At 35.8% G+C, this 13,475-nt stretch overlaps 1 long non-coding RNA gene across 1 annotated transcript in view; it reads right to left on the reverse strand.

Annotated features, from left to right (window-relative positions):
- Positions 1–906: 906 nt before the first annotated feature.
- The window catches only part of LOC103661412, an 87,959-nt gene continuing 75,390 nt past the window's right edge, over positions 907–13,475 (reverse strand). Inside the window, exons 13-14 of the long non-coding RNA XR_005833686.1 lie at positions 8,715–8,896; positions 907–2,369 (exon numbers count right to left, since the gene is read on the reverse strand). This is a non-coding gene — a long non-coding RNA (uncharacterized LOC103661412). The remainder of the gene's footprint in view (positions 2,370–8,714; positions 8,897–13,475) is intronic.

Here is a 13,475-nt window from a genome sequence, read left to right on the forward strand (position 1 = left end):
AGAGGACAGGAGAATGAGAGTGATATGAGGAAAAGAACAATGGCAATTGTCACAGGGGCTGCCACTTGTTTGGGAAATCTAGTTTGTACTCAAAGCCAGAAGAAGCCATTGGGATGGTTTAGGTTATGATATTTTCAACTAGCTAACTCTATGATGCTCATCACGCAAGAAAGGCTCACATCCTTTAGTAATCAGAGAGAATTGGTTTGGTTACTGAGGGACCAAACTTCTTAATCAAGTGGTGAAAACTTATCCAAATCTTTGATTATAAAAGATGTCAAAAAGAAACAAACATGAGGATAATAGTAGCCAAGTGGGGAAACAGAAGACTACTTTGTAAGCTGAAAACTACAAAGGGAAGTGGGTTGGCAGTTTTCAGCAGTTTTCTTTTTTCTCTGACTCAGTTAAAGAAAACTTAACAGAGAATCTGGGAACTTTATATTATATTTGAGGTACACAAAATACTTTGAAACACAGGAACTCATTGGTTAAAAGACAAACTGAATCTCATCAATTTTTTTTGAAATTCAATTATGAACAATTACATATGAAAACACCCACTACAAATAATGCTCAAAATATGTTAGGGTTTAGTTTTCTTTTTTTAACTTTAGAAACATTTTTAATCTATTTAATAATATCTAGTTAGCAAAAGACTAGTTCTGTTAATATTAAAGTGTATCTTTCCACTAATACGTAGTTTTAGATAGTTCAATACAGATCTAGAGCCTCCACTCAAAATTCATATATTAATGTAGGTAAAGTCATAACAGCCAAAAATTGCATCACAATTATCAACTTGTTATATGTAGTATCCAGCTTCCTTAGGTAACTAAAAGAAGCTAAGTCCATTATCCAAAATGCTCAATCAGAAAAGAATCAAAGAGATACCACTGGATTTGAAAAAGCACATACAGGCATCTTATTATGGTAGTATTGACAAGACCACAAAAAAAGGGGGGGGCCTAAAATATCCACATTCCATTTATAAATATTATTTTAATTCTAGAATGGTCTCTTGCCCATGGAATTCAACTGATACTGTAGAAACTAGTTCATGAATTTCCAACAGTCCCCTAAGGGATGTTATTTATTCATTTCTAAGAGTCCTTACAATTTTTTTTTTTTTGACAAAAAGGAGAGGACAAAGGGAAGTATTTCTAATTACAGTAAGTTAGACTTGGAATCTGACACAATAATATAACAAAAATGACACAAAAGTGTTTACTCCAAATATTTTAAGTAGCTACTTACATCAGTTTTCTTGTTTCAAATGGAAATAGAAAAGTACAAAAAAATACAGAAAATGGCTCATGATAGAATCAAATAATCATCCTTGTTCTTTAAAATTAAATGATCCATTGAGGTCTAAAATTACTATTACAACTGAGATTTATGCAGGGAAGGCATGAGGTTTTAGGTTTATTTACTCAATATTACAAAATTACTCTGTAGGTAAATTCTCATGGTTCCACATATCTGCAAAGTAAATCTCCCACATGTTTGGTTAAGAAGTAAGTGTGCAGAAAAAAATTTGCCCAAGGGTCCTTCAGAAATGGACCTATGATTAGAAACCAGTTCTCAGTGTCACCAACAAATCCCTCATCACCAACTAGGTCCACTCACCAAGATGATTTCTGAGAAGAAAAAGAAACAAAGAAACAACAAAAAAACACTCCTAAATTTCCAACCAATCTCTTCAATGAATTTTGAGACATTGATTTCAAATTAAATAATTATTTATTCTAATTAACTACGGGAATAGTTAAAATTACAATCCCAAGACTGAAGTGGTAACATTTTTCTTTGTTAACTTCCTACCTCCACTATCAGTCCTCCCTATACCCCACATTTCTATCCTCATGACCACTAGCAGCATCTTTTCATAACCTGTCTCTTATCCTCTTCTAGACATTACCTGTCCATAACTGCCTATTTATATGAGCAAATAGTGCTTCCTATTTAAATTTCATACAAGAGTCTAAAACAAACAAAAGCCATTAAGATCCAAACAAGTCAACCTGAAATGGTGCCATTTTAACACAGTGAAAGTCTATGAGCATATTTTGGATGTAGGGTTCTATCTAATACTTCTTACTCATACAAATGATAAGGCTACACTTGGTATTAAAATTGGCATAATGGTCATTCTCGCAATTTGTGATTTACCATATAAAAACTGGTAATGTCTTGCATTAAATAAATTCATCCATTTAAGGCACTTAGAACAGAATTTGGAAATGGTAAACACTTCACAAGTGTTAGATATTAGCAATGACATTTGTTCACACCTAAAAAGTCCTTCAAGATTCCATTGGTTCGTTTTACTTTTGTTCTTTATTTGGAATTACAGTAGTGATTTCTTCATTCTGTAAATATTCAAGGCAAAACAGAAACATCTGAAGTAAAATGTGAGACTCTCTCTTCACCCCTTTTATCATGTAGGATAATGCCAAATTCATAGATTAGTAAAAAATAAAAAATAAAAACCCACAAAGAATTGAAATTGACATCTGTACAGTGTGAAATCTTCTTATCCCAAAACAAGAAGTATTTTTCCATACATTCCATATCTCAATGCAGTAGTTATAAATATTTTATAGAGGTATATACATTCCTTTTTAAACATTTTCTTGCTTATTTTATGGCTTTTAGCACCATTTAAGCAGTACATTTTCTATCATTGTATTTCCTAACAGGTTTTTGTCTGCAAATAGGAAAACTGGTCTTAATTTACATGTATATTTTTGTAACTGACCTTGTTTCTTAATTTTCTTATGGTGTGTAAAATGAATTTTAGTCAACTCTCTTGTAAGATTGCATACAATCATATTATCTTTTAGTAATATGCGTGCTAAAGGCTTTGTATTTTTCTCTGAGCATAGATTTAGTCATATACCATACACTGATATTCAGTGTTTTCATTATCCTTATTTTCTAGGTATTTCTAAATTTCTGTTTTGAATCTCTGCTCAGACAGAAGTTGTTTGAGAGGTTTGTCATTTATTTATTTCTTTTTCTTCTTAACTTTTAGGTAACTGAGGTTTTAGGCTCCTATTTATTTTAATTTATTTAATGTTTAATTTATTGCTACTTCTATTCAATCATAGTCTATACCACTTTTACTATAAGAATTTACTGACATTATTTTGAGGCTTAATATTTGGTCAACTCTTGCAAATGTGGCTTCCAAGAAGCTTTGCTCTCTGAATTTAGGATATAAATTTTGGTATTTTTACTATAGCTACTTTATTTACTACTCTATTTATATTCTATATTAATAAATATTTCTGACTACTACATTTGTCATATTGTTGTATTTATTTCAAATTTCCTGAAGCTTTTGCCTTATGAATGTTATGGTATGCTCTGGGACATTAAGATTCATGGCAGAGCTCTCTTGTGACCCCTCTTTGCCTTGCTGAATATATTTTGTCTTGAAGTCAACCTTGTCTGATGTTTGTCTTTGTGTTTGTCTGGTGTACTTTTGGATTTCCTTTTCATTCAACATTTACCTTGTCTGACTTTTTTCACTTTACCATGCTTTATCTTGTTTTACTCTGTTGAGCTCTAATTTCTATTAAACTACAGATCCTTGGTACAATATCTTTTTGTCACCATTGTATCACCCCAAAATTAACATAGAATCCGGTGCTTAATAATCACTGTTAAAGATTTTGGAGGCACTTCGTTTAGATGCGGCTCTGAATAAGCATATAGTTGGATTCCTTTTAATCCAATCTTAGAATCTTCCTGACATTTAATGAGCATCCCCTTTTTTATTTATTGGAATAATAGATATGTTTGATCAATATTTTGCCACCTAATTTTATGTTATTTTTCCTGTCTTTAAGTAGCTCTTCATTTTCTGGCTTTTACTCACTGGCTTATTTTCTTGAAAAGTGTGGAGGAGAATTTTCCTTCTATCAGTTAACTTACAGCTTATATTAAATATTTTAATGGCAATTTCTATAATTTTTAGCAATATTTTAGCATCTATTTGTTGATTTATTAGTATTTGAAATTAAGTACCATGAAAGATAATGGATTTCACACATAAGTATTTCTGTTCACCTTTCATTTTTCTCCTGATTTTTTGGAACTCACATAAATATTTTATTTTACATTTGCAGAGTATATTAATTTCATAGCATATTCTAAATATGTCACATATACAGTTGCTTACTTCTGCATTTAAATTGATTGATTCAGTATCTATCACTCATCCTTTCACATTACGACATCTGCTTTCTTCAGCTCTTTATGTTTCCCCCAAAATTTTTATTTGGAAAATTTTAAAACCTTGGACAAATAAAATAATATACCAATAAATAACCTATACTTTTTACTTAGATTCACAAATATTATGTTGCCACAGAGCTTTTAATTTATATGTACTTCTTTTGCTACTTATTTATTTTAGACACAGTGATACTTGATCCTAAATACTTTAGTGTATCTCCTAAGAAAAAAGAATGTCCAACATAGCTACAGTGCTATTATTCATAATATTTAATACCCAGTCCACATTCAAATTTCTTTAATTGCTCCAAAATACATTTGATAGTTTTGTTGTCATTGTTCTAGGATACAGTCCAGGGCCATATATTGTTTACTGGTTTACTGTGTCTCTTAGGTCTCTTTTATTCTAAAGCAGAACAACAACTTGTATTACTAACACTGACCTTTTAAAGATTCAGGACAGTTTTAGGTAGAATATTCTAAGTTGGGACTTATTGGGACTTAGCCAATTATTTCTTCTGGATGTCATTTAAATTGCTCTCCTATCATCTATATTCTAATAATTTATTTCTACAGAGTTGATTTGATTCAGATTAAACATTTTTGATTAGAATATTTTATGTGATGTTTTGTTTTATATTACCTCACATTAAGAAACACATGATGTTACACTGCCCTATTCTCTATTTTCATCACTTGATGAGATGAATGTAATTAATCAAATAACTTCAAAGTTTTTTCTTTTTCTAATAACTCATAGGATCTTATACATGAAAATACATGTCTATTGCCATTTTATATGTATATATTTTAATTATAGGATATAAACTCTTAGATCACATCTTTTTTCATTCAGATTTTTGCGGACATTGCCCTACTAGTTTCTGGCTATGTGATGTTTCTGTGATGTACATGGATGCTGGTCTGATTTTTCTCCCTGAAGGCAACCTGCTTTTACTACTTAGAGAAAATAATAAATAATCAGAATTTAATTTGGTGGTTAGCAATTACTATCAATTTTTTCTGCGATTACTGTAATATTGGATCTCCCTTTGAGTGTGCAATTTTTTAAAAAGATTTTATTTATTTATTTATTTATTTTTTTAACGATTATAGAGAAAGAGAGAGAATGAGCAGGGGGAGGGGCAAAGGGAGAGGAAGAAGCAGACTCCCTGCTGAGCAGGGAGCCCAACCTGGGCTCAATCCCAGGACCCTGAGATCACCTGAGCCAAAGGCAGATGTTTAACTGATTGAGCCACCCACACACCCCATGAGTGTGCAATTTTTAAGGAAGGTTTTCTTCTTTCACATCTTTTAATATTATCTCTGTTTCACTTGTAATTTCTCTTCTTATGGAATACTATTTTTTCATGTGAGTAGAATTGACCTACAATGTTATATTAGTTTCATGTGTATAACATAGCGATTCAACTTCTTTATACATTATGCTATGCTTATCACAGGTGTAGCTACCCTGTGTCACCATACAACCCTATTACAATATCATTAAGTATTTTCTATGCTGTGTTTTTTATTCCAGCGACTTCATTCCATAACTCAAAGCCTATCTCCCACTCTCCTTCTGGAAGATGACTAAGTATATTACATAGCTTCATCTTTCATAGTAATCATTTTCTTACTGATGGGAGGCAATTCTCCATGGATCTCTCATACTTCTGCATGTATTGTAAGCAGAGGTATTAATTTTCTTTTTGTTTCAGACTATTTTCAAGGATATTTATGTAGCAAAGAACTTAGAAAATAAAGATAGTCTCCCTGCAGAGGAGAAGGCAGATTTCCTTGCTATCTAGTCCAATAAAGATGATGTTTCCTCTGGAGCAAAGGTCAGGCAGATTTGGTTACCTCCTATCTTAAAAGATTAGGATTACTTAAATACCACATTCCTGAAATGTGATGCAACCCAAAGCATTTCCAACATCCAACTGAGCTACTCTAGGGACTTGTCAGTTAAGATAACACAAATGCAAAGTTGTACTGCTTGCTAGTCTGTAAGTAATTAAGTGCTTTGTCTCTGAACCAGGAATCTTGTGCTTTTTGCCAGTATTCACAAAAATACAATGGGTGAATCAACCTATTAACTTGTAAGAAGGGTGATATCTTAGATTTCATAGTTTTTGACCCACCCATCACTTTATCTTTTTGTTCTCTTCCGTGTATTTTTTTTAATGAATGTTTATTTACTTGAGAGGGAGAGAGCAGGAAAGGGTGCAGAAGGAGAGAGAGTCCCAAACAAACTGCACTGAGTGCAGAGCGCAACATGGACTCAATCCCGTGACCCTGAGATCATAACCTGAGCATAAACCAAGGCCCCGGACACTCAATTGACTGCACCACCCAGGTTCTCCTCTTCCATGTATTTTTTTTTTTTTTTTAAGATTTTATTTATTTATTTTACAGAGATAGAGACAGCCAGCGAGAGAGGGAACACAAGCAGGGGGAGTGAGAGAGGAAGAAGCAGGCTCATAGCAGAGGAGCCTGATGTGGGGCTCGATCCCATAACGGTGGGATCACGCCCTGAGCCAAAGGCAGACGCTTAACGACTGCGCCACCCAGGCGCCCCTCTTCCATGTATTTTTAAATAATTTTTATAACAGTTTTCTATGACCCATAGTTTGGTTTTCTACCAGGTTACTTAATCTCTGAGTTTTATTTCTCTTATCTGTAAGATGACAACAATAATAATTTTACCTCATGGGGCATCTGGGTGGCTCAGTCGGTTCAGGGTCCTACTCTTGATTTCCATTCAGGTCATGATCTCAGGTCCTGGGATCAAGCCCCTTGTTGGCCTCTGCACTCAGAGGGGGATCTGCTTAAGGATTCTCTCTGTACCTCTCCTCCACCCTTCCCCCCACTCACATTCTCTCTCTCTCTCAAATAAATAAATCTTTAAAATAATAATAATCATTTTGAAGCAGGAGAACTAGGTTCTTGTCTCATGGAATTGAAAAATGAATCTCAAGGACAAAGGACAGTGAGTAAAGTGATAGAAGTTTATTAAGTGAAGATACAGAAAAGCTCTCAAGAGTGAGAGGGGTCCGGAGAAGGTTGCCAACCAGGGCCTTAAGGGTTGGTCTTTTATAGAAAGCTAAACAGGGAGCTTAAATCCTTTTAACATCTCTATTGATATCACCATTGAGCAAGGACTAGTGATAATACCTTCAACGCTTACTTCCTTTTTAGGGTCTGATTATTCTTTGTTGGTCACAGGTGATTACCATAAAAAAAAAAAAAGACACCCACCCCACACACCTAGGACAGGGTGGTCCGCTTTATTCCCTATCTCCAGTTTCCTTATAATCAGCATTTTGGGGATTTGTTTGAGCCTGATCACATAGCCCACTGTATTTCTCTCCCTACCTAGCTGGGCCTGTGTCTTATTCAATTTTACCTCATAAAATTATTATGAAGATTAACTTAGATATGTGTCACTAAAAACAGTCACTGTTGCATTGTAAGTATTCAAGAAATAATTGTTGATTATGTTTATTATATTTTCATTTGAATTTTCTGCTTAAATTTTCAAGTCTAATAGTTTTATTTTTCTCTTCCATTTTTTTCAATTCTCAACCAGTTTACTTTTCTTATCTGAATATGTCTTATTACTTGACAGTATTATATCTGGCTTTGGAGTTATATTCTTCTCCAGTGTTAGATTATGTAGATGTTGTTGACTAAAATCTTTTTCTGATGCTCAGGACTAGATACTGTGACATGTAGTCAGAAGTAGAGGGAGCATTCAAAGCAAAGAAATGCTGAAGTTTTTATGGGGAAAAAGAGAATACATCAAGATTACGTATAAAGCATTCTTGTAGAAGAGAAATGGAAAATAATGTTGAAAAGTATTATATTTGAGTTGGTTGTGAGATGCTTTGAATCTAAAATGACAAATTTAAACTTTGTCTTGTTGGCAGTGGAGATTCAATGTAGGATTTTTAAATGTTTATAGCAGAAACAATTAACTTATTAACACGGTAATAGTTTATAGTAGGGCTTCCTAATGCTGTTGCATACTGATTTTGCCTTCAAGGCTTGTAAATGTTTTGAAATATATATTCCAATCACCCCTCAGAATGGATGGAACTTTCTGGGCCAGTCACTGTCAAATGAACAGTTTCTTCAGTTTATCTCAGTATGCTTTACAAATTTATTATTTTCTGTCTGAGCCAGGAAATAAAAATAATTGGGAAACATAGGTTTGAAGGATGGTTGGGGAAGGGATAGACTAAATATAGGAGAAATAGTTAACAAATCAATATTTACATGAATGATGATAAAGGGATAAACTGGTAACAGGCCTTCATATTGAAGAAAAAAATGCTAATTCAGGAGATGCATCAAAGTTGGAATCAACTGAATTTGGTGATGGACTAAGTAAAAGAAAAGATGGAAAGCAGATTAAAATAGTACCTTGGATTTCCTGCTTGGGTAATGGGTTGGATGATAATACCTACCAGCATGTCAGATATTAGATTCAAGAATCGATGTCTCCTGGGTGGCTCAGTCAGTTTAATGTTCAACTCTCGATTTCAGCTCAGGTCATGATCTCAGGTCAAGCCCCACATGGGGCTTGGGCTGGGTGTAGAACCTGTTCAAGGTTTTCTCTCTCTCCCTCTGCCTTTTCCACACTCTTTCTCTAAAAAAAGAAAAAAAAATGTTATAATCAAGAATCCAAGCAGAATGATTAATCCAACTATGAGAAATGGAAATAAAATAAAAGACCTGGTACTGAAAGGACTTGGAATGAAGAAAATCACATAGATGGATTCAAAGATCTGATATGTATATATCCCTTATGTGAAAACATGACTCTCTAAAGATATGTAAAACTAATGGCAGTGACCAGATGGCCCTGTTCAAATGCAAGTTACCCATCTAAACCAAGTGAAGTACCATGCAATTTGAAAGTGATTTATTAGCAATGCAAATGTCAAGCTAACTCTGATTTTCCCGAAAGCAGGATAAACAAAATAAATGAGCCATTAGGCGGCACAGGTGAGACACTCGGGCTTCAAGAACCCTGCTTTGATTGCTTTGAAAGGCAGAGAAAGACAGCATAACAAGTTTCCACTTGAACAGAGTGTGTTTATTCAGCTTGATGCAAGTCAGAGGAAATAGCCCTAATAGTTTTGAATTGCTATAAAAGGTTGCATGCACTTGTCAAATTTATGCCTTTAGGCCATAAAAGCAAAAGAGTCTTACAGAGGCATTTTCTTAATTAAGCAATTTAGGTATAAATTTAGGGATAGAGAAGAAATGCAAGCTTCACGTACATCACAGCATGTGCCCAAAATGACCTCTCTCCCATTTTTCAAATCTAAGATTTCCTTTTCAGTTTTCAACACTAGCTCAAAGATTTTTGCCTCAAGAGAAGCATCTCCTGAACACCTCTGCCCATCACTTCTGCCAACCAATGACTTCTGGCAACTTGTACATACTTCTGTTGAACACTATTTTCTTTCATAATTATTTATTTACTTCTCTCCCCCTTGTTCGGAGACCTATGTTCTTGTTTTCAAAAGCAAACATTAGTACACTACTTGTGTCACCAAACCCTCCACAGAGAAATTCTGTCTACTCAAACCAAAATCAAGATAGAAAAAGATGATCCTTAATTCTTGAAAGTTCACTTAATTTTTATTGAGTTCATAGCTGTTCTTATAAATCTGATAATATATAATACCAGATAGGTATGTTAAAGGATAATTTTTCATAATGTGTAAAATCATGACTCTCATAAAGTTATAAAATGAATACATATTAATTATTTTATTTAACTAATTATTAATGATGGAATTAGGTAGCTATTACAACTGATTCAAAGGGAAAGTCAAACAAGTACAAATTTATATGGAGTAAAATTTCCCCAGTAAAGAAATACTGAAATAAATTTACAGATGGATGCAAAACTACCTTTTTCCCCCGTGGGAAGAGAGAGGAGGAAAGTCAATTGAACCTCCACCAGACAGAATTTATTTGCATGTCTAAGAACAAGAATTATTTTGCATTGCTATCAGTTACCTACTATTTGCAGTGTTGTAACATAGCTCAAAGGCAATGAAAGCCTAGACTCAGATAACTTGGAAAGTGTGCTCTAATCTAAACAATGCACAGCTTTCCACTGGAGACGTTAATGATCTTTTTATGCTTATTCTAAATTTCCTTACAATTAGAAGTATCATCTTAATGATGGAGTGGGAAATCACACATTCTTTGATTAGAGGATCCACCTGTGATCAAAAATTGGTTGCCTCAGTTTGTAAGAATATATGTCTAACCTCCTCACAACACACTGACTTATATAATTAGTCTTTCCTTAATACAAGAAAAACAACAACAAACTAGCATTAATTGAGAGCATGCTATTTTCTAGGGAGTGTGATAAATACTTTACCTACAGAATTTCTTTAATTGTCAAATCAACCTGATGAAGTAAGAGTTTTATTATTCTCATTTAATAGAAGAGGAAACCAATTACCAAAGGCTCTCCATCACATAACTAGCATACACCAGCACAGAATTCTAAGCAAAAAGCTCTAGGTCTCTGTTGTCCATTGGGGCAGCCCATTGCCACACTGGACTATTGAGACTTGAAATGTGGCTGGTCCAAACAGAAATGTGCTATAGATCTAAAATACACACTGGAATTCTAAGACTGAGTATCAAAAAAAAAAAAAAAAAAGAGTTTTGAAAGACAATAGTTTGGATATGTAGGAAAAGAAATTCTTCCCTCCACGTCCCTAGCTTTGGTGCCTGATTCTCTGAAATAAACTGGCAACAGGCAGATTAATAAGAAAAAAGGTGTACAAATTTATTAATTTTTAATATTACATGCAAAGGGACAACAGGAAAAAATGTGAATACCCCCAAAATGTGATGAGATTTGAGAGCTTCTACACCCTCTTAATAGGAAAAAAGGGAGAGGACACAGGCAACTTAGGAGAGAGAGATTTCATTTAGGAAATCCGTAAATGATTTTTCGGAAAGGTGAATGAGCCCTTAGAGGAATAAATGGTAAATATGATAGTTATGAAGTTCGTTTGGGTGTGGTATTGAAATCTAGTTTCCTCTCCTGTTATAAGACTCAGTGCTCCAAAGTTGAGGAGATTTAGGCCAACTGAATTCCAGAATTTGTCTTTAAGTAGATGAGAGAAGTTCAGAACAAACTTTTACCTGAATTTGCTCTTTTCCAAGGGCCTTTAGCTCAGAATAATCAATATACTAAATTAGCATTGTTTGGGGTGCCATGTCCTAAACTCTTTCAGATAGATTGCATTAAGTAAAACATATTATTAACTTTATCACCTGATTCTCTTCATCTTTTTTATTTATTTATTTATTTATTTATTTATTTATTTATAGATTTTATTTATTTATTAGATGAGAGAGAGAGAAAGAGCACACAAACAGGTGGAGCAGCAGAGGGAGAGAGAGAAGTAGGCTCTCCACTGATCAAGGAGCCTGATTAGGGACTCCATCCCAGGGTTTTGGGATTGTGACCTAAGCCAAGGGCAGACACTTAACCAAATCAGCCACCCAGGCACCCCTCTTTTCATCTTTTTAAATATGACTACTAGAAATTTTAAAATCACCTAATTGGCTCACATTATATTTTTATTGGATAGCACCACTCTCAAGACTGCATTCTTAGTAGCAGACTTAAATGACAGAAAGTTTTGTCAGCTTTAAATATAAAGTAGCCAGGAGGAAAAAAGATGGTGGAGGAGTAGGGGACCTTTCTTCAGCTGGTCCCCTGAATCAAGCTCGATACTTACCAGATCATCCTGAACACGCACAAAATCAGCCCAAGACGTAGGTAGATACATCTGGATCTCCACAAACGAACATCTCCGGTGCTGAGTATTGAGGTATGAAGCGGGGAGCCGTGAATTTGCACACAGATATCGGAAGATAAACGGAAAGGGGAGGGAGCCACCGTGCTCAGGCGCTGGGAAGCAGTAGCCACCTGAACTGGGGAGAGGGCTGGACTCGCAGACTGGTAGCCGCAGAGAAACCAGACTGAGACCGGGAGCGCAAACGTGACCAGACTGAAAACCGGTGCGCACGCAACCAGACTGAAAACCGGCGCTCCGGAGTGCCCGCGAACCTCACTGAAACAGGGAGCTCGGGAGCATGCGCAGGAACCGGGGGCGGCTGGCGGTGTTAGAAGCACAAAGGACAGAGACAAGCCGGCCCTGGAAGTGAGGGCTGGGAGAGTGGCTGTGGGGCGCACAACCCGGGACACTGCGGGGTTTTTATAAGCACCAAAAGAAACAGAGTTAAAGTGGCCAGGCGAGCTCAGTGGAGAGCGGACTGCGATCTTTCTGTTCTGAGACAGAGGCTAGGATAAGATCATTGCTGCTCTGACTCTCAGAAGAGGCACAGCAAACCGCCAGGGAAAGCCGCCAGAGCACAAAAGCCTGGAAATACCAGTTCTCATTGTGCCCATTCCCACCCCTTCTCAAGGGGGCGGGTCAACTATACCCAAAGAGGGTTGCCGGAGTATCAGCACGGCAGGCCCCTCCCCCAGAAGGCAGGCTGAAAAATCAAGAAGCCCACATTCCTAAGGTCCCTATAAAACAAGTGCACACTGCCTGGGTCCTGGTCAATAATTTGGGCTTTGCACATCCTCGCAACCTCCTCTCATCAGAATGACAAGGAGGAAGAATCCTGCCCAACAAAGGAAAGAAAGAGATTGCGGCCTCTGTGACAGAACTAATGAATATGGATGTAACCAAACTGTCAAAAATGGAGTTCAGAGTAACAATGGTCAAGATGATGTGTAGGACTGAAAAAAATATTAATGAAAATATTAATGAGAATATAGAATCTGTAAGGGCAGAAATGAGAGCAAATCTGGCAGAAATTAAAAATGCTAGAATCAAATGCAGTCTAAACTGGATGTTCTGACGGCCAGGGTAAATGAGGCAGAAGAACGAATTAGTGAATTGGAAGATGGGATGATAGAAAAGAAGGAAAAAATGGGAACCTGGCTCAAAAAAATCCAATCTCGGGGCGCCTGGGTGGCACAGCGGTTAAGCGTCTGCCTTCGGCTCAGGGCGTGATCCCGGCGTTGTTGGATCAAGCCCCATGTCAGGCTCTTCTGCCATGAGCCTGCTTCTTCCTCTCCCGCTCCCCCTGCTTGTGTTTCCTCTCTCGCTGGCTGTCTCTATCTCTGTTGAATAAATAAATAAAATCTTTAAAAAAAAAAAAAA

The sequence above is a fragment of the Ursus maritimus genome, unplaced genomic scaffold (assembly GCF_017311325.1).
Source record: "Ursus maritimus isolate PB19 unplaced genomic scaffold, ASM1731132v1 scaffold_9, whole genome shotgun sequence".
Lineage (NCBI taxonomy): Eukaryota > Metazoa > Chordata > Mammalia > Carnivora > Ursidae > Ursus > Ursus maritimus.